The 21271-nt window shown below is 43.4% G+C and overlaps 1 long non-coding RNA gene across 1 annotated transcript in view; it reads right to left on the bottom strand.

The window, feature by feature from the left end:
- Positions 1-14906, bottom strand: part of LOC107052010 — a 31305-nt gene extending 16399 nt beyond the window's left edge. Inside the window, exons 1-2 of the long non-coding RNA XR_001464077.4 lie at positions 14487-14906; positions 3031-3202 (exon numbers count right to left, since the gene is read on the bottom strand). This is a non-coding gene — a long non-coding RNA (uncharacterized LOC107052010). The remainder of the gene's footprint in view (positions 1-3030; positions 3203-14486) is intronic.
- Positions 14907-21271: the final 6365 nt, after the last annotated feature.

Below are 21271 nucleotides of genomic sequence, written 5' to 3'. Positions count from 1 at the left end.
ATTTGGACCCTGATGCAAACGAACAAGAAGGAAGGACACCAACAACAAAACCATCTTTACAGGTTTTGGTGTGAGCCTGCACCACTGACCTCCACCACAGCCTCACACCACTCCCTCCCCTCTGCTAACCACCTTCTGCTTCCCTCTGACTTCTGCTGTCCTTATGCAGAAGTATTCCCAGTGCCAGGTGAGACTCCATCTTTTGTCAGGTGTCTGTGACCACAAAGAGTACAAGGAGTGACAAACAGCATCACCAGTGGCTCAGCACAGCTGTTTGTTAGGTCTTTGGGCAGTGGACAGGAAGGACTGCAGCCAGCAGTAATCACAGCAACAGCTTCTGTCTCTGGTGCTGACCATGCCCTGGGCTCAGCCTCCCCCTTCCCCATCCATTTGCTTTGCCTTCACAGAGAAAGGCTTGAGCTGCAAGAGCAGAAACAGCAACTCCAGCCTAGCTCAGCTCAGCTCAGCTCACTTCATTTCCTTCATCTCCCAATGAACATTCATTCTATTTATTTAAAGTCATTTAAAAGACTTGCAAGCTAAAAGGGAGTTAATAAAAATCCCCCGCAGTGAATAGGAAAGGAAGTCATATTAAAATGAAAGCAGTGCTTTATATTTACCACTTCTAGTGCTTTAACTAATTTTCTTTCTTTCCTCCATTCATATTTTTTTAGCAGAAGATTGCTGTACTGGGCTGCAACCTGCATCCAGCCCCTGAAGGTTGTCCGAGAGTTGAACACAAACATCCCGGCATGGCCAACTGCACCCCTTTGGCTCAGGCACTATTGTTTCTATCTAAACAAGTACAGGAGTTCCATGTGCACTGGACCCCATTCCTCTGTGCTCTGCTGGCAGCGATGAGGAGGTTTGCTGGAGGAAGGTGTATGCTACATGCAGGTATGTGCAGAGCCTTCAACCCAGCTTTCACAAAGGAGAAAAATAAAAGGATGTTTTGAAGTCCACATTATGCGTCTTCATTCAGCAAAGAATACGAGGAGTAACAGTTCCTTATTGGCTAACAGAAATTTTGAGAACCAGTTTCTGCCTGCCAGCAATTAAAAAGTTTGAAGATAAGAAGTTACACTTAATCCAATGCCCCATCAAATGCACTACATACATCCATGTTACTGTAGAGTTACCTGTGTGCAAGGGTGGAAATAAGCACCTGAGAGCAATTAAAGGTCTGATCCCTAGAATTAAATAAATGAGATTTGCTACGCTGCCCAAATGTATGGAGCATGATGCCAAGCTTCTTGGCCTCCCTGTAACCTTCCATTGCCTCACTTTTTTCCTTCTATCTTAGGGAAAGATATGTATATATGATCTTCTCCGAATGTATTTGTGAGTGTATATACAAATACAAACATGAATTTGCTCTGAAGGGATCTTAAGAGGTCTGTAAATCATAAGGAAGACTGAAGGGCACTTGACATAGGCACTGGATCACTCTTATTACACCAAACAGAGGTTTGCCTATCCTGCTCCTAAAGTTGAGCATGGACGGACACTGGGCTTCCTGGGCAATCAGGTGAGTGTTTCACTAACCTGCACCATTAAGGAAATGCATCCTATTCTCCAGCCCCATTTTTTCTTATTGAAGGGTAAAAAAAATAAGAGCAAGCAGGCTACCAGCCTTCCTTAGCAGATATATTCTTTGTTGCTGTCTTCTTGGTTGACCTTGTCTACTAAAGCGCACTGAGAGATAATAATAATAATAATAATTAGCACTTATGTAGCACTTAATCCTCAAAGCACTTTACAAACATCAGCTAATTAACTGAAAGGTTGGCTATATATGTGTCTGTACGTATAAATAAATAAACAAATAAATAAAACAGATCTGGGAAGTCTGCCATGTTCATTCTTGCAGAAGTAAGGCCTTGCAGACCATCTGCACAAAGCAAAACTTCCTGCTTTCAATAACACCTCATGCCAACTGAGTTCAAGCACGCACTTTAGCTTACGAGTGTGCTCTCTGCCATCTATGCAGACCTAGGCAATGGGGAAATATCTTTAGGACAGCCCTGAGATAGTATTAATTAAGCAGCCTGAGTTAATTTAATATTCAATAGGCTTATTTTCCAACATGAGGAGTTGCTAATGACTGTAAATACTTGTGTTATCATTGCTAGCCACTTTAAATAATTGCTAGATACCAATTAAACTAGTAGAAAAAGAAACAAGGTCACAGAGACAGCAGCATTTTCCATCTTCCACCATCTTACGCAAAACTCATATATTTTCTTTTTGCCCCAAATCCCATGCAATCCTATGGAAAAACTCATACAGGGGAGGGTTACTGCTCAGCCTGTGCTATACACTGCGGTTACTTTTGTCACCTCCTTGAAAACCACAACACACACACAAAGATCTCAAGCTGCGTGGGTGACACGGGCCCAAAGAGGCTGGGACCAGCCACAGAGACATGAAGCCTGGCAACAGTGAGCAATGCTCTCCTTGCCAACCATTTTGGCTGCTCTCATCCATCTCACAGATAGCATGAGCATCCAGATGTAGCAAGCATGACCTCTTGTGCTTGCTCCACCTCTCCCTCTCTTCTTTCTTCTAGTGATACAACCCAGTTCAACAGTCCAGACTGGTAGCCTACAGCAGTGGACTCAGGAGATGAGGCTCCATTAAGATGAAAAAAAAATCAGTGAAGAATGAAAACATATGAAATAGAAAAGCTGCCTTGCTGACTAATTATGGGCAAGGTGGTTGTGATACAGTGTGATGAATTCCATGTTTCGTGTGCCTCCCTCAAAGGACAAAAAAATAAAAAAAAAGAAATGATCTATAAAAATCTAATCTATAAAAATCAAATTAAAAATACTATTCTCCTTGGACTTGGTGTATGTGAAATGTAACTTGGCTGCAAATGTTGGCTGTGAGATCTCTCCCTGGTCTCCGCTCCCACTGGAACATGGACACATGTGAACACAGAATGGACACAATTCTGCACATACCAACACCCTCATCAAAGCAATAATAAGATTTCAAGCTCGGTGAGAGCAGAAGTGAAGACCTCACCTCTTCTTGTGGCCTCTCTTGATCCTGTGGTGGAGCAGCATGGGCCAGGACTGGTTTTCCTGCAGAAAGACCTCCAAGGCAGTGTAACTTCTCTTACAGCACCCCAGAGTCCTTCCTCAGACAGATCTCTGCCTTGCCATTCAGTTCTTAACTGTGCATTCTCTCCAACACTCTACCAAAAAAATAACGCATGTAAGAAAAATTGATGGGCAAAAGCTGAACATGTTCTTATCTGCACCAAGGTAAGTATTACACACGGTTACACCACTGCAAATCCATACTGCCACCCCCAGATTCATATCATGACACCTGACAGAGGTAATAGGACTCGTTAAATTGCAAGGGGAACGAGATCCTGCTTCCAGCTGCTCAGGTGTAACACCCACAGAAGGCAATGGGAATTGTACCAGGCAGCTGAGAAGAGAACTTAAAGCTTTATATTTTAATTTATTCTCTTTTAAGAAAGCAATCAGACTTGAATATGAGCCTGAGGTGTGCTTGCCAAAGACCTTGAGTATTCCTACCACCAAAACAAAAGCAGCACTTGTGTCATTTTCTATTTTATTGTATTTATTTCTCTGAGTTGCAGGGGAGTCCCTCCCCTCTCTGGATACAGATGGACCATCTCTGCCAGAGGACATCCCTGGGGCTCAGAGAAATGCTTCTGAAGAGCTTTTTTTCCTCCTTTTGCATTCAGAATGCAGTAGATTATATCAAGTGTCAGATATTTTCAAAACACTTCCCAAGGGACAGTCCTTCTATAAATTCTTCACACATATACCGCCTCACTTTACACACGCTGAGCGCTGTGCTGCCCACAGCCCCGCTGGTGTTACTGCAGGAATCAGAAGGACGAAGATTTGCGCTTGCTGCAAATTGGAGCAGTGGCTCCCAGTACCTTTCAGGGCCATGCACAAGAGAAAATAAGCTGTACTTAAATATATGAATCCATGGGATAGCAATCCTTTCAGGTCTGTGGATTTATAACCTTAGAGACTTTCATAGTTGCTGAAATCACTAATTTAGTTGCCATCAGGTCTTTCTAAACACAAAAAACATTGCTATTTTTATTTTGGTGTGGAATTAATGGAGGATAATTTTCAGGTCTACATGTTTCCCATTAATTAGCACGCCAAATGAAGCCCTAGAAAGAACAAAATTAGTTCACAAATATGCACACCTTATAAAAGGTGCACCAATATCAGATGACTAAATCCACCTGTACATCCTCATTCTTCTGGTGTATGCACATGTTTTAAAACACCTTAAAGTGTATGCTCTAAGCCATTACATAAAACCCTACAGAATCTGGCTGGTATGTCCCAAGGTCTTGGGATGCATTGTTTGCTATTCAGAGAGACCTAGACAGGATGAGCAATGGGCCCAGGTGAACATCATGAGGTTCAACAAAACCAAGTGCAAGATACTGCACCAAGGTTGCGGCAACCCCCACTGTCAGTACAGACTTGGAGATGTAAGGATGGAGCACAGCCCTGACAAAAAGGACCCGGAGGTACTGGTGGATGGCAGCTGGACATGAGACATCACTGTGCCCTCGCTGCTCAGAGAGCCAACCACATCCTAGGCTGCATCCAAAGCAGTGCGGCCAGCAGGGAGAGGGATGGGATCTGACCCTCCAATCCTGAAGAGAGGATGAGAGCTGGGGTTGTTCAGCCCAGAGAGGAGATCTCTGAGGAGATCTGATAGAGGCATTTCAGTATCTAAAGGGGGACTGTAAGAAGGAAGGGGACAAACTCTTTAACAGAGTCTGTGGTGACAGGACAAGGAGAAATGGTTTCATGCTGAAAGAGACTTAGATAAAGAAGTTGTTTTTTACAATAAGGATGGTGAGGCACTGGCACAGAATGCCCAGGGAGGTGGTGATGCCCCATCCCTGGAGACATTCAGGATCAGGCTGGACAGGGCTCTGAGCACCTGATGGTGTTGTAGGTGTCTCTGTTCAGTGCAGGAGAGTTGGACTAGATGGCCTTTAAAGGTCTCTTCCAACTGAAACAATTCTATGATTCTATCCCGAGAGCTTGTGAAATGAAATTTGCAGATGCAGAGGTCTCCGCAGGAGGAGAAGAGGCTAAAGAAGGAGACAAAGTACTTGAAGATGCTTCACCAACGTGCCAACACCACGTCCCTTCAGGTTACTTTCATCCCATCTTTTGAAGGGCTTGCTCAGCCCCCTGCCCCAGGACAATGCCAGGATGGGTATGGATGTGGGCACAGTCTCCTGCTCTGCATGTTGCTACAAGCTGAGGATACTCCTCCTACCCCTCACAGGGAGGTGCTGTGTGGGGTGATAAATACTCACCCTGCCCATAGGCCTCCAAGCACTCATGGGCTCCTGGCTCAGCCCACACCTAATCCTTCCTTTCTGTAATTCCCCTGAAATCTGGCACTAACTAACTTTCTTTCCACCTGCCTCAATTCCCTGGTAAATCCCAGGCTGAATTCACCCCACCCAGCCACCCCTTGCATGAGAAGGTTGCTAACAGATGGCCGCCTAACCAGAAGCAACACCAAGAAATCGTTTGGAAACAGAACTTAGCAACAGACATGCACAGAAGAACCTTTCCCAAAAGGTACAAGTCCTCTCTTTGCCACCTGATACCCTATGAAACCAATGTGCTATTTATGTAGAAAAGCAATTAAGAAAAAAAAGCTTTTTTGTACTGCTCAGCGAGCAATAGCACACCTACATACCCAGCGCTTTGGAGTAAGGGTCTTTGCACACTGGTCTAACATTTCTTTGACTCCGACAAAATGAAATAAAATCTATTTCAAATATATTATTTGATGAAAGCAGATGTCAGCAGATACTGCCTATGTAATTGATATTTGATTTATTCAAGATTTATGCATGCTGTGCCTTAGATTTATTAATGATAATCCCCTGCTCTTGTGTTTAATATAGTGGAACCAAAACATAATTTGCTGGGATCAGTCAGAAATGCATCAAAGTGATTAACTCTACATGCAAACCATTATCCAGTGACATCCCTACTGTGCATAGTGCAAAAGGAGGCAATAATACAGTAATTGGCTTCACTTAAGCAAGTCAGATATTTGCTGTGATTGCTGGTAAAATTTGGTCCCTTTAATCTCAATGGTGCTACTTCCTTACATCCTTCATCTTCCCTTGATGCATCCCTTTTCTGAAAAGTCAGAAAGTTAAAAAATAAAATAAAATTTTAAAAATTGATACAACTTAACCCTCCCACAACCTAGCAATTTACTATGAGGAACGCACCAGGATCACATTAAGCAAAGCAACAAAACACAGCTCTGTTCTTGAAAGCAGCTAAGGAGGTCTGTCCCTTCTTGATGACCATAGTATTTGCAGGTTGGTTGCGGTATCTATCTCATTGCAGGAATGCCAGTAGGCAGGTGGGCTCTACAGCCAGTAGGACATTCTGTGTGCCCAGGAGCAAGGAGGAGGTCCCCTTCTTTCCTGTGGGCCCCATGGCCTGTGCCAGGAGGGGACGGACACCCTGAGGAAAGGCAGGCGGGGAGCTAGGTGGAGAGCAGCACGGTTAGAAGAGCTAGAAGAGAATTCAAAAAGGGGATTGAGTTCAATGGGGAGGAGAGGCTGTGAGTCTCCAAGCAGTCAGATATCTCCTCCCCATGGTTGGGCTGCGAATCCTTGATCCAAGCAAGGAGCCTCTTGAGAGCAAAAGAGCCAGTCTCTATAGGCAAGATGACCAACGCTGTTATGAAAGGAGGCATGATAGCCAAAGACTCAATTAGGTTTAATTAATTTCTTCTACTCTTTGACAATACAAATTCAGCTACACATCTTGTGAGTTGGTACATTCTTGGGCAGGTTCACTGTCATTGCAGAAGCAGCCATACATTTCTGTGCTGAGGGACTGAAGCTTTTAGCACACAGACCAGCATGGTAACCCTGATGACTTGCTGATCTACAGGACAAGCCAGATTCCCTCCTGCAAAACCACAAAACCACCTTCCCCCTGAGTCACATAGGCAGTGTATCACCGAGCACCGCCCAAGAGCAGGTCACAGAAGTTAAGTCTGCTAATCCTGGGAGCAGGGTGAATAAACAGATGTTGAATCAAGTTCAAATTTTTATGAATGTTCTTTCACCCTCACCAGTACAAAGAAACTCTACGTGAGTCCAGCTGGTTTAGAACTTGGAGCTTCTCCTCATCTACTCTTGGATTTGCAATAACCACAAAGTTCTTTGTGGGTTGCACCCAAATAAATCTTTGGCCAAAAAGAGTGATCAGGGCATGCAACTCAGCCCTTTAGGTTCAGAGTGATGTAGCATTTGGAGAGTGGCTCTGATTATAAGAAGGGAAGGGAAGGGAAGGGAAGGGAAGGGAAGGGAAGGGAAGGGAAGGGAAGGGAAGGGAAGGGAAGGGAAGGGAAGGGAAGGGAAGGGAAGGGAAGGGAAGGGAAGGGAAGGGAAGGGAAGGGAAGGGAAGGGAAGGGAAGGGAAGGGAAGGGAAGGGAAGGGAAGGGAAGGGAAGGGAAGGGAAGGGAAGGGAAGGGAAGGGAAGGGAAGGGAAGGGAAGGGAAGGGAAGGGAAGGGAAGGGAAGGGAAGGGAAGGGAAGGGAAGGGGTCTGCCTTGCCCCAAAAAGCTTTGCAACCTGTCAACTACAAAAGGAGAATTCCAGCATGGTCTGTTAGAGTAGATACTGAAGGGGGTGGAAGTGGCAGCTGTACAAGAAAGAAGAACTAGTCTTAGTCTTCTCTTATTTTCTCATCTCCTTACTTCCCAAGAAGAGGGCAGAGCCAGCAGGCAACAAAGTCAGGCAGGCCCCAGCAAGGAAGAAGACGTGGATGGATGAATGGATGGACAGACAGATGGATGGGTGGAAGGATGGAAGGATGGATGGAAGGATGGATGGAAGGAAGGAGATGGGCAATTGTATGCACACATGAAAAATTCTTTATCTGAAGTAATTACTCGTGGTTTTTTCTTCTCCCCTGCTGAAATAAGCCTATCTCCTCCCAACAGTTTCCTCTCCCAAGACACCAGGTTAGAAGAAATCTCTGCTAGTCCGGTGCATGCCTTTCCTACACCAGCATTTATGGCTTCTACTATAGTCATTTCAATACAGTACAAAACTGTCTTCTTCTCATGGGCTGAATAATTCTTCAAGAGTCAACACTCCAATGAACAACAGCAAGACTTTCTTTTATTTATCTGGTTATTCAAAGAAAAAATTATCCTGCATTCCAAATGGTGTAGCTTTCAAGCTAAGCAAATGATGTCAATTTTGTCTGGTAGGAAGGGGCTACAATTCCCTGGTGAATTTATCTTTGAACAAAATGAAGGAAAAAAAAATGATAGCTTCAATTACAAAGGGAATTCATATCGCATGCAGTTTTAAAAAAATCTTCATTAATATACTTTTTCCAGATTGAGAATTATCACAGCCATCTGGAGATCAAACTATAAGATGGAGACTGGTGCAGTAAGAAGAAATCTTGTCACTCAAGCCTTGTACAACTTTGCCCTTTAAACAGATTGCTAACATTGATTTTATAATGCTCTGTTTCATCCTTGTTCTGGAGTGCTTTTTCTTTAATTAAATGTTGTTCCAGAACACAGTCGTGGTGTGCCCATGGAACAAGGAAGACAGCAATAGCTCCGGATCACATCCCTTCAGCCCTGTCACACGCTGCCAGGATACTAATGGGAGCAGAGAGCACTACCAGGAGGGGCACAGAGTACAGCAGAGGAAACAAGTGTGCTGGGAGGGAAGGATATCCCAGAACCCAGAGAAGCCATTGGCATACTCTTCCCATAGAGTCAGAGAAGTGCCAGAGACAGCTACTGCCCCCTAAGCCCCAAAAGCTCCAGACGGGGTCCCCCCAGGATGCCAAATCCAGAGAAGAAATGTCTCTCAGCAGCTGAAGATGCTGCCAAAACAGGCTGTGGGATGCACAGATGCACTCTCCAACCGTAACTACCCTTGCTCTCTTCAGAGCTGTATGCTTGGAGCTTCTCTTCACCTCCAGCAGGCTCCTTCTCATCCTCACCAGTGGAAATAACATATTTCCTGACATTCAACTCACACCTTCAGGACTAAATACCTGGCACAGCCGTGTCCTGCTTCAAACTCATCACTAGCATGAGCAGGGGAGGAACGTGAGGAATGTCCCAGAAAAAAACAGTTCCTTTGAGGCAGCACTGAGGGTTTCATACTCCCCAGAGGCAATCCGGTTGGGTTGTAGGAAGGCAATTCTGGACCTCATCAAAACTCTGTCTGCAGTAATGTCTTCAGGGGAGTACGTGGACAGGAAAGCATGTGAGACCATACTCCTTAATACAGCCCTAACCTCCAGCCTAGGCCTAGGACATAAATAAGAAGTGACTTCCAGAGGTTCTGTATCCTCGCAGTGGCAGAAGAAGAGGATGATGGCTTTACAGAACCACTAGTGCTTTTCTCAGAGTCATGCTGACAAATAGAGAGTGGTAAATTGTAGAGATTGGATTTTACCCTTATGTCCAGGCAATGAGATGAAAAGCTCCAGGCTATGAAAAGCTCCAGGCTCTGCAAGCAAAATGAAGTATGCAGGCTTTCAGGACAGACTGTCTCTTCTCTGAAGGAGTACTGTGAGCCAACTCCTACAAGGTGCCCTCAACTATCAAACAAGTAAAAAAAAATGAGGTTCAACTTCGGGGTAAAAAGTGAATGCTGACTGAGTGACTGAGTCCAAAAGAAAGCACCATATCCAAACTGAAAGATGAAAAAAGCTCTTAGTGAAAAAGAAAAAAAAAAAAAAAAAAAAAGAACCCACTCCTTCAACACCCACAAAAGAAAGCAAGATTGCCAATCTCTTGCATCTCAGAATCATAGGAGAGTCATCCAAAAATCATGCAATAAGATGAGAGTGATAAACTAAATCCCATCTATTTAAAACCCTTTTATACGCCTTCATGTATGTGACACGCTCTAATGGTCACATTCATGTGGTCTTTTCCACAGCCAAGAGTGGCAGCCCTTCAAGTGAAAGCTGGGGATTTTCTTTGAACACTTTATGCCAGGAACTTAGAGATCGAGGGAACTACAAAAGGAAACTCAAAATATCAAGTATCACAAGATTCATGGCTCAAAAAAAAAAAAAAAAAGGATGAACTGACAATGAGGACAGAAAGTCACCTCATTAGAGAACTTCTGATACAAAAGATGGGTAGCTTTTCTCAAGAAAGGCAGGAGAACAGCAGTTCAGATTAAATTATATATTAGACTTCTTGGTGTTTAAGAAGGGATGGCCTCATTTAAGAAACGTTTAAAGTATATAAACAGTTAACTATGCATGACTCCTCACACACACAAGTAGCCTCAATTACCCACCACCACTTCTGCCCTATGACCAGTATTATTACCACTGAGTTAATGTTACGCCAGCAAAAACAATTTCATTCATTATGTACCAGGCAAGGTTTGGACACGCAGAAGAACCACTCATCTCTGCAGCCCTTTGGACCAGGGACTTTTAAAGCAGGCAGTGCAAACCCAAAGCAAGCAGTGAGGTAGCAGAACTTGCAGCCCACCAGCAAGACAGCTTTGTGCTCTCCAGCTGTAATTCCCATGCCCTTCAAGGCTTTCTGATGAGCTGACGCAGGATGCTCAGACAGAGGGAAAGGATTAAAGATGATAAGCGCTAAACTGCTAAACTAAGTAAAATTCACTGCTGAGCTCATTCCTGAGTTACGATTATGGCCCCCAGAAACTTGTCCCACATTCAAAACACACCAAGGGAAAATATCAAACATCTTTTTCAACACTGTCATAAAACAGCTTTGATAGCCCCCTAATTAGGACTTGCCAGAGAAAACAACTTCTCTAGGTAATTTTGTTCTAGCACACCTACGTACACAGCTGAGCCATGTTTCTGTTCATGTCATTTGTAGCATTCCATTTCTTTGTGCCTTCCAAGCTCATTACTCCACCCCCAGCTACCTACCTCTCCAAACCCAACAGCTGGTGAGTAGCTCTTTGCTTACAAGACACTCTGCGAACACTCTACACAAAACATTACGAATGCTATTTCTATTTGTGAGAAGCAACAGTGGTTTTGAAACCCTCCTGACATTACCCTCTGTGAATGGTGCCCTCATAATGTACCTCTTCTCCTGACCCCATGGCTTCTTAGATGAGCAAGCCACTAGGGGTGCAAGCCATGAGCAACATGGGGCAGAAGGCACACGGCATAGCAGGGTCAGTGCTGATGAGTGGGTGGGATGAGTCACTGCAGTACACCCATATCTGAAGGCTGTACAGCTGGATGAGAACATTTTAAGGATATGAGGTTGTTAGCAGGGTACAGTGCTGATGACTGAAGATAGAGAGTGTTTTGCTTTGAGCTAGGTGTCCTGCATTGGCAGAGTGATGATGGTAATGCTAGAAATATTAAGCTAGCAAACTCTGTGGAGATACATAGACACAAGTAAGAGCAGAATTCAATACTTTGCCTTCAGGATAAGTCATCAAATAGATCCTCCTAAGCAGCAGCCAACTATATATCCGTATCTACTGTTGTAGGTGTTAATGGAACAGCTTCCAAATATGAATGCTGAAATAACATCCTGATCTCCTGTAACCAGAGCTAAGAGGATTTGCCATTGATATACCAGCTCTGAGCTGGATTTGCTTCCAAATTCTCAAAAGCCCCTGCAATGGCATAAAGCACGTTTTTGTGTCAAAGGAATCCAGATGAACGCTCCACATGGGGCACTGGGCGATATGTAATGAATTCCACATTCTGGTTTTTTCCCAGGAGAAAGCTCCCACAGACTCCACAATGGAACAAGAGGTTTATTGAATGGGACAATGCAAAAGGAAATCTATTTTACAACTTTAAGCGAGCTTCTGTCTGCAGAGGATGAGCATAATTTGCTGTTGAAAAGAAAACTAATATAAGAAAAAAGGTCTAAATGTAAAAGGAACAACATTTCAGCTTTTATAGTTCTTAAAGAAAACAAATATCCAAACAACTTATTTGTTATATATGTGCACTCATCCATATGCAAATATATATATGTAGCATGTATGCACAGATATTATACATAAGCACTTTCCAAACACAAAGGAGCTGAAAACAATCTAATCTCATCTTCTGGAAGTTCTTGGTATGGAAGCAGTAATTAGATCAGTCTACATTTGAATGTAGTACAGTTAATCAGAGCTTTCCCAAGGGCATTCTAGAACTACGAGAAACACTACCAAGGAATACAAATGTTTTATTTCCTAAGCTGCCAATAAAAGGACATGATCAACTTAAAAAATAAAGAGTGCAATGTAAATAAGTTGCCTAAAAAAAAAATTCAGCCCAATTCACTCCAATGTCGTTGAACCTAAATAGGATGTCGTTGTGCCAGGGAATTAATTGGGTAGTAAATAAAAGTGAAACTGATCAGTAAGTTTTTATTGCTCATGATGAGTGAAATGCTAGGAGTGTACAAAGAGCATAAATGATGAAAGTTGAATTTGTTCTGAAAAACTCTTTCAGTTTGAATAATCTGCAGGGTATTAATGGCACTGGTAAGAATTTTTATTACAAACATATGAGGACAGTGTGAATGAGGAATAATTCTATTGAAATCAATGGGATTGCACTGAGGGAACATTTTTGAGGGCTGGAGAATGGAAACTAACAGATCAACATACCCTTTTGGCAGGAGCAGAATCAGGCCCATGGTTTTCTTTTTGTTTTCCCCTTGCTCTACAGTGCTTTTATAGAAAACCCTCTTTTCTTGAGCAGTTGGCCCTTTAGATTTACATCTGGGTGCTCATGTCTGACTGTGGTGACAACATCATTTTCAACTAAAACAAACACAGCTACCAGTGGACGCAGCAAACTCGATGGAACACAGGACTCAATGAACCAAAGTGTGACAAAGAACTGCAAAATAGCACAATCCCAGGATGAGACAGAGACTTTCTGAGATGTAAGAGACTGGGGGCCTCCGGAGGAAAACGTGAAGACAAGAATCACAAAATAGGAGAAACTGAATGAGAACCTACACCTTCGCATCATGTTTTAAGAAGCACTTCATGCTTTCTTTTCCAAAGAGAAGAGAGCAGATGCTCAGGAGGACTATGTGGATGGCTACCATGTCAGAAATCTTACCTGCTGAATGGAGATGAAGGCCAAGCATCTGCCCAGACTTTGGCACAGCCTTCCTCACTAGCCCATACTAAGCACCAGGATAAAACCTTGACAGATTCAGATGCTAATGAATGGAGGGAAAAGCCCTGGGGGGTCAGCCTCCTAGACCAGCCACTTTAGTTAGATGGTGTAAATACAGTCTCTCCTCTCTTCCAGGGACTGTGTGTAGTATTATGATCTACCTGAGATATATCAATTTCAGGTAGCTTATTTGCAGCTAGAGAACAACACAGCACAATAAAAGTGTAATTGCTATCTGAAACGTGGTGGGATATAACACCAGACAAAGAGAACACCTCCTCACATTAATGGATGACAGCACAAAGCTGTGACTCTATTTAGGATTGGGAAAAGCAACCAGCTTGTAACCAGCAGAGTATTCATGTCCTGGATTGACCTCCTAAGAGGTGCCACAGCCAGCTCCCTTGAAGATGGAGTCCCATAATATATTAAAGGGTTTCCAGGATGATAGCAGGTGATTGTGCTTGCTGAACTCCTGAGAACTTTCTTGATGGTAACAGCACCACTTAACTCCCTTCCCCTGCTGCAGCCCAGCATACCGTGGGACAGCAGCACACAGCCCACTGCAGGGCCTGGCTGTGCAGCCGAAGGTTACAGGAAACCTGCAATACTTTGTTTCCGAAACTAAAAGATAATTTGTTTATCTCACCTCTTGAAGAGTGAAATAGCTCAAGGGAAGGAAAAGCAGAGACAGAGCACATGCGCAAAGGGGACGGGCTCCCCTAGAATAACATAGTATACTGATTCATTCTGATATTGCTATTTAGTACCTGCAAAGTCTACCATTATGCATTATTAAATTCATGTATTATTGAATCACAATCCTTGTTGCCTGGTAAGAAATGTGGATGATTTCTTAGCTTAAATTAAAGCACTGCTTCCCTTATTTGAATAAAACTGCATTACTGGCTGCCTAGCATGGTAATCAGAAAACTGCATTAGGCAGGTAGTACTGTATGAATTAAAAAATAATGAAACAAGACTTTTCAGTCAGACATTGTTCCCTTGCCTGCTTTTCATGACAGCAGATTTCCTACTTTGAGTTGATAAGACAACAGCAAATGAAGATAACAACATGAGAGCAAAATCATTCACTCTAATAGGCTCCACCTGTGCAGACTTCAGCTCATTTACATGACTGCAGAAAAATTAGAAATCATGCAGCAATTAGTCTCTTCTAGATTATGCACTGTGTCAACTGATACCACTCTGGAGAGCACTAGTGCTAAAATGGTTTCAAAAGATAAATCTACTAGCCTGTGCAAACATTTTTAATTACCTGGAAAACCGGATTGCCTGTTTAGAAATCTCTGCTGCAAACCAGGCTGCCCACACAGCACCGGAATCAAATGTCTCCACACTCAGATGTTTATATAACTGACTGTTATCATGTTTGATGGCTTGGTGAAACAGAGCTCACGTATCTGCCTTTGCAGCTTTGTAGCTGAAGGAGCTTTAGAGAGAGGTAACGCAACCTGCGGTAGAAGGAATTCTTCCTCTTTTTGCGTTAGCGGATATCGATCCCTTCAGCCTCAGATCACATCATCCTCTCTGGTCATCCATCGTAAAGCGATGATCATTCACAGCACTGAGCGAACCCAGCAGCAGCAATTTACAGGATGAAAATGAAGGGCTGCATTGCGAACCCGGTACTCCTGCTGCTAAGGAGTTCTTCACCTACGATGCCCAGGGAAGCCATTTTAACTGCTCATCCCTGCAAGTAAGCAGTTCACAAGCTGGGCTTCAGTTCTTTGCCAGGATTAGCATATGTTCCCATAGAAAGGCAAGTCTGTACTCCCAGCTGGTGCAGCTCTGCAGCCTTCCCAAGCTTGCAGAAGTCCTGCACATTCGCACAGAGTGGTGATCTGCACCCCCTGAATGCAGCCTGTTCTCACCACACCTTTGCCATCATGAAAGAGCTTTAAAAGCATCTACTATCATTTGAAAATGGCCTTTTTCAGTATAGCTAAATCTCCCTCAAAGAATAAGTCCTTCGAGTAAATGGTGAAGAAGAACATAATGAAAGCACAACAGATTTCAAGTGGTGACACAGCTGAATTCACAGCCAGGTTCTTGCAATCTCTTTGACTATTTCTCTTAAATTCAAAGTTCAAGTGCAGAGCAAGGAAAACCCTAACCATGACACCTGCCCTCAGATTCAAATTGTCTATGTGATTTTTCCATGGGACATAATCATACAGCTCTGTAATTTGAAGTGGATGAACTCACAAAGAGCCACCTTAATTGCACGGTCATGGTTTTGGTTATGTAGTCTCTTCATTGCAAGCTGAGTCTAGATGCAGGATGTAACCCTTTAAGGTTCTTCCTTTCCTCCCTTGAAATTTTGCATGTGTCTTCTCATGTTGTTCAGAATAAGTTTTGCAGAGTACAGAAGAAGGTTTGGAGAGTTTCACCCTCATACCCACAAGGTATTTACACAGCTCAGTTCGGAAGTGATGCCAGGCTTGCACTAATCTCAGTGTTTAAATCAGCAGGACCCCTGAATTATCTCACTTCAGGTATCAAAGCTTCTCATTAAAGATTTTGTAGCTTTGAAATTCTTAGCTGAAAGTCTTCAGCATTTCCAGTTACAAATCACAGAGCTTTGAACTCAAAGCTAAGTTCTTTACGTTTAGATGGTGGCTCTTAGCCGCACTTCTGTCTGGGGCTACCATGCAGATGAACAGCCCCCAAAGCCCCAGAGACCCTCTGGAGCTGGCAAGTGCTACTGAAAGTTGGATGATTTGAATGCTAAAAATGTCATGAGGACAAAGACTGGACTGGAAAAGATTCAGGGCCAGGTGGGCCACCTATTTTCAGGTATAGGTGTTCAAAGATATCCCACTCTCTCCTTGAGCATCTCACAGGCTGGGCTGACACCCACAAGGGGGACAGCACTCTGCTTAGACAGACTCTCACAGAGTACGGCTACTCTCAGGTTCTGCTTCTGGGAGTCTGCTTGAGTGTCAGAATGCTGATAGTCCATCAGCAGCCATCAGGGACACTTTTGCTACCACTTTTTCACGCACAATGGAGTTTAACCATTTTGAAGCTAAAGTATATTTGCATAAGATATAAGCATAACCAGCCACACAGCAGCACTACACAGGAGAGTGAGTGGAGGACTGGGCCCTTTGGACATGTGGGGAAAGCTGGAGAGACAGAATGCAAAAGCCTCCTTGTAAAGCAGCCAGAAAGCAAGAGTCTCCAGAGATGCCGCATGGAGACGTGTACACAGGCACCTACACTGCTGCAAGCCAGTGCAGCTGAGCTTTAATAGGAAGTGCTGGCAAGAGGAGCCTCCTAACAGCCTTAATTTATTCCTTGATGATGCCACAGTTGGTGGTAGTGACTAGGATTCAAATATAAAAAGGAATTTATGGAGAAATTTATGACTTTAATGGAGAAATCTGTTAAGAGCCCTGAAAGCCCTCATATAGCTAACGAGGTGTTTTAAGTCCCCTAGCAAATTCTACACTTGCCTGATGAGGTTCAAGTTTCAAAGTATAGCCAGACAGCAAGGGGAAAGAATGACAGTATATGTGGCAGAGCCATAATGCTGACCATGGGCTGCTCATTTGGAAACCTCTTGGAAGATAGGTTACGAGGCTTGTTCATCTGTCATTATTATTGACTGAAATCAAAGGATTAACTGGGTGAGCCTGATCTAAGACTCGTGGACTTGGCATTGTGCGTGGAAACTGCAAAATAATACATGGGGTTTACCATTAAACAGGACCTTAAAACCATCAAGGAGAAACAGTGAGAGAAAGGAGGGTTCACACTTGCCACGCTTACTGGGATTGCTTTAAGGACGTATGGGCAAACCCAACACTGTAGAATGCAAGAGTTACCACAAGATGGGACATTCAGCTCACAAATATGAAAGTTGCTGGCAGAATACAGAACTTTACATCTAATGAGCAAAGCTGGCTTGATAAGCAGCCACTTAAAAAGAGTTAATCCTTTGTTCCCTCTGTGAATCACCTGCTGACAGGCTGCTGGTAAAAGCCTCCTGTTCAAGTCAGGGGTGACGTTGGGATAGCACAGAGCTATGGTTTCCTTCCAGCTCCCTGTTCGTAACCGACTGGCGAAAAATGAGAATTGGGCATTTCATCCTGCAGAAGGTTTCCAAATTGTCTGTTATTTGTCTTCCTTTGACTGCGTTAATGGAGACATGTCTCTGGCGGTAAAGTCAACTGGCCAAGTGGTGCCCCTGGTGGAGGAACTACTGCAATTTCCTTCTTAAATGAATCTCCTTTTCTTCCACAAATTAATAGGTATTTTCAAACACTGCTGTGGCTAAGTGATGATTCAGGCCACACGGAGCGAGCAAGCAAGCAAGAGACAGAACAAAATGATTCCCTGCTGCAAACAGCACATATCTGGACTCAGCCAGGGCAGGAGAGCAAAAGTGAGCAATACCCTGAGTAAGAAAAGTTGCTTTTAGACACCAATATAACATTCAAACCACTGTTTTCAGCTCCATTCTTTGGCTAGTACTTCAGTGGCAGCTGGAGTCCTAGGGGTAACGCAAGCTTCTTCTGCATAAAAGGTGATGGATGGAAACATAGCTTCTGCGGTGTGTCTCACCACGAATGGAAGGAAATGAGTTGAATAACTCACCTAATGCACCATATGGAGATACAAGTGAGGAAAGTGTGGCTGCTAGAAGTTAATGCAAAAAACACTAACCACAAATCCAGCACAGGGCCAGGTTCCAAAATGTAAGTGGAAGTGGCCTAGAAAACCCACACAAAGACAGTACTTTACAAGCAAAGGTTCTATGCTTCTGGAAAATAAAAAACTGCCTGTGTTAGTAATCTAGGATCTGGAGCAGAGTAACTAAATCTATTGGGCTTAGACTGCCTGGAGGCATAACATTAAACTGGGGAGAGACATTCAGTTTAATCTCCGGCATGACAGATGTCCTTAAGGGGATTCTATGTAAATATGCAGTGTATTGTTTCTGCCTTCTTAGAAAAGCAGGGGGAGTTGAACCACCTTCTCCCATCAGATGGCATGGATGTTTTGCTGTGCCTTGAAGGAGTCTTGGTGGAGTTGAAGAGCCTCCTCATGATTACAGTTCAACCCTTCCCCTGGGCCCATGTAAATCAGCTGCAGGGATGTTGTAAGCAACCCTTGGTGAATGCGCCTGTATTATGCTGCCTATGGATATGCCTGCACCCGGGCAACACGTGATGCGGCATTAACAGAAGCATCTCTGACTTCTTAGCTTCATGCAGTCAAGAAAACAGTGAGGGAGATGAGAGGCAAAGAGACAAGAAAGAGATGAGAAAACATTTCCTGGAGACCACAGAACACAAGGGCCCACATTGCATTTCCAGTGACAGCTAATGTACTGAGTTCTTGGGTCATCGGCAGAAGAAATGTTCTCTTTTGGCAGTTTAAACTGCACCTTAGATAACAACAACCAAGGTCTGACAATACCAGCAGCTCCAGTTCATATTATTGCCTGAAACTATTGGATGGGACTGAATGAGATAAACTCAAGGGCAGGGGATGGAGACAAATCAGTCCGGTGAGGATATATATGTATCTTTTTAATTACTGCTTTGAAAATAAATAACAAAGAAAAACACTTAGGGAAAAGTCTGAGAATATTCCAAAGCAGCCACAGAAGTGGATTATCACACAAATTCACCTGAAAGACAAGAAGGAAGTGCATCTGTGCAGACTGCAACCTCCCAAACTTGTGATACATGCAATTTCTAGAGCTACTAAAATGTTTGAAGTTTTCTAATCCAAAACTAAGCTGATTTTACACTACAACCACAGTTATTTTCTTTTTAAAATCAAGCATGCCACTGCCAGATCCTTAGCAGGTGCACATCAGCACAGGCTTCAAGGGAGCACTATGAACTACAGCAGCTGAGAATCTGGTGTAAAATGAGATCATCTTCTGAAAAACAGAGAGAAAGGCATTCCAATTTGTCATCTCCTCTCTCTTCTAATTGCTTAGTAATATCTTTCTAGCTGCTCTAGAAATAGAAGTGATGGATACGCTTACTATTCTGGCTGTTCACACCCCCAGAACGCCACCGCACGTCGCTCACACCAAGATGTATGTATTGATGTCTCCTAACCAGGGATACTCACCCAGGAAATACTTCTTCCCAAAGGATTTTGGCTGGCTTTTCTTTCAGAGAGAAGCCATCAGTCTATAGCTCCATCACATGCTCAAAAACTGAACCCCAGATTGAAACCATGAAAAATACTCCCAGTATGGAGCTGATATGACAGAATCCCTTCCACATTTCCCACAGCAGAAACCACCCTTCAAATATTAAATTGTCACTGTGATGTCTGCTTCTGCTCTGCTGATCACTTGGTGCTGTCTTCCTTCACTATAATGAAAGCTCACGGTTAACACAGGAAGGAAACAGAGCACCAAGGCAACAACACTAACAGCACCATTTAAGACACCATGGAGGTTTAAACTGCTGTACCTGGGTGGATGCCCAGTGTCAAGGAGCTTTATGGGTTAGTTAATGCTGGCATCTTCCTTTTGTAGCAAGAGAACTGGCAGGAACCATCTGTGTCATGGTGTATGGAAGGCTGCCATGAGTTGTGAGGCCCATAGTGTCTATTCTGAGCTCCTTTGTAAACCCCAAGAAGCACAATACCAAGAGCACAGAACAAAATAAATAGCATTACTTTTTCCACATCTATTTCATCAAAATGTGCCAAAGGATGAGAACAGAAGAGAACAAGGGAGACACCAAACACCAGTTAAGGAAAAATGTCGAGATGAACCATGAAGGTCCCTGCCCCATAGCACAAGAGAAGGCAACAAATAAACAACAACAACAAAAAAGCCAGCATAAACCTGTGATTAGTTTAATCTTGATCTCATGTATAAGATGGAAGGAGTACCATTCTCACCTCAGTATATATGGTACAACTACTCATTTCCAGCTACAATGAATTCCTGTTCCTTTAGAGGAGGGACAAACCCATCAGGATGTATTTACAGGACAGAGAAAAGAAAGTATTTCCTGGCTGCTCCATTGCTGGCACTGCAAAATCCCAATCCCAGAAACAGTGATTACACCTTTTAATCCTCACTCATCAAAACATCCTTTCACAACTTCAGTTTTAGCTCCTACCTTGTTTACAGAAACCTACATGACAGTGAGAAGGTAATCAGTTTTCACTACCAGCAGAAAAAGCTCCTCTCCGAACAGCCCAAAACCCTTCATGGTCCCACTTCTGCATAAATCCCTGGGTCTGAATTGATCCGTTACTTCTCAGCAGATGCTTGAGCTGCTCACAGCCACGCTCAAAACCTGAGTTTGTAACAGCCTTGTTAAATCTCATGCAACTGTTGGAGACTCTTAGGAGTGAATGCAACGTTTGGGAAAAGTGTCCAGTTGGCAAAGACACCCACTGTTCATTTGCATAATTATAGACTGTGCATTAACACTACTTATATTTGAGAATGCCTGACACTTTCCATTAAGAAACTCGGTTTTGATCTACTGAAAACATTGCCAAATTCTCTCTGTTTGGTTTTAGATTTTCCTAGCCAGCACCTGTCTGTCTTGGGCTGAGTTATTTGGGAAAGTTTCAGTTAAAACAGTTCGGCTGTTTTCCAGAATGAAGTGAGGGGGGAAAAGGATTTGCAAAGAAAAAAAAAAGAAGCACAACCTTGTAATGGAGAAGTTCTCACAATCACACACTCTGGAGTAGGAGATTAAAGCACCAACAGATGTCTGCCCCTGATATGCACCCCCAAAAACACCCATTCAGCCAATTTCTGCTTTCAGTCAACTTCTAAGCCTACAGTGGCATGCATGCTGGACACTTACTACAGGTTGGCCATTGATTTTCTCAAAAGATGCCTGTTCTGAATGCACTCCAGACTCACATAGCTCCTGTAGGCAGAGAAGAATCCCTGCTACTCTAGTTTGTCCAATCTGTTTGCTATCTTCACTTCCCCAGATTATTCTAAAACCCAGGAGGTCGGAAGGGAGGCAAAGACATGAGCAGTCCTTTTCTGCTCATCCATATAGTTCTCCCCAACCTTTTCTTGCCACTTCA

The sequence above is a fragment of the Gallus gallus genome, chromosome 3 (genome assembly GCF_016699485.2).
Source record: "Gallus gallus isolate bGalGal1 chromosome 3, bGalGal1.mat.broiler.GRCg7b, whole genome shotgun sequence".
Lineage (NCBI taxonomy): Eukaryota > Metazoa > Chordata > Aves > Galliformes > Phasianidae > Gallus > Gallus gallus.
The sequence above is the reverse complement of the archived record's forward strand: the minus strand, read 5'-3'. Positions and strand labels throughout refer to the sequence as shown.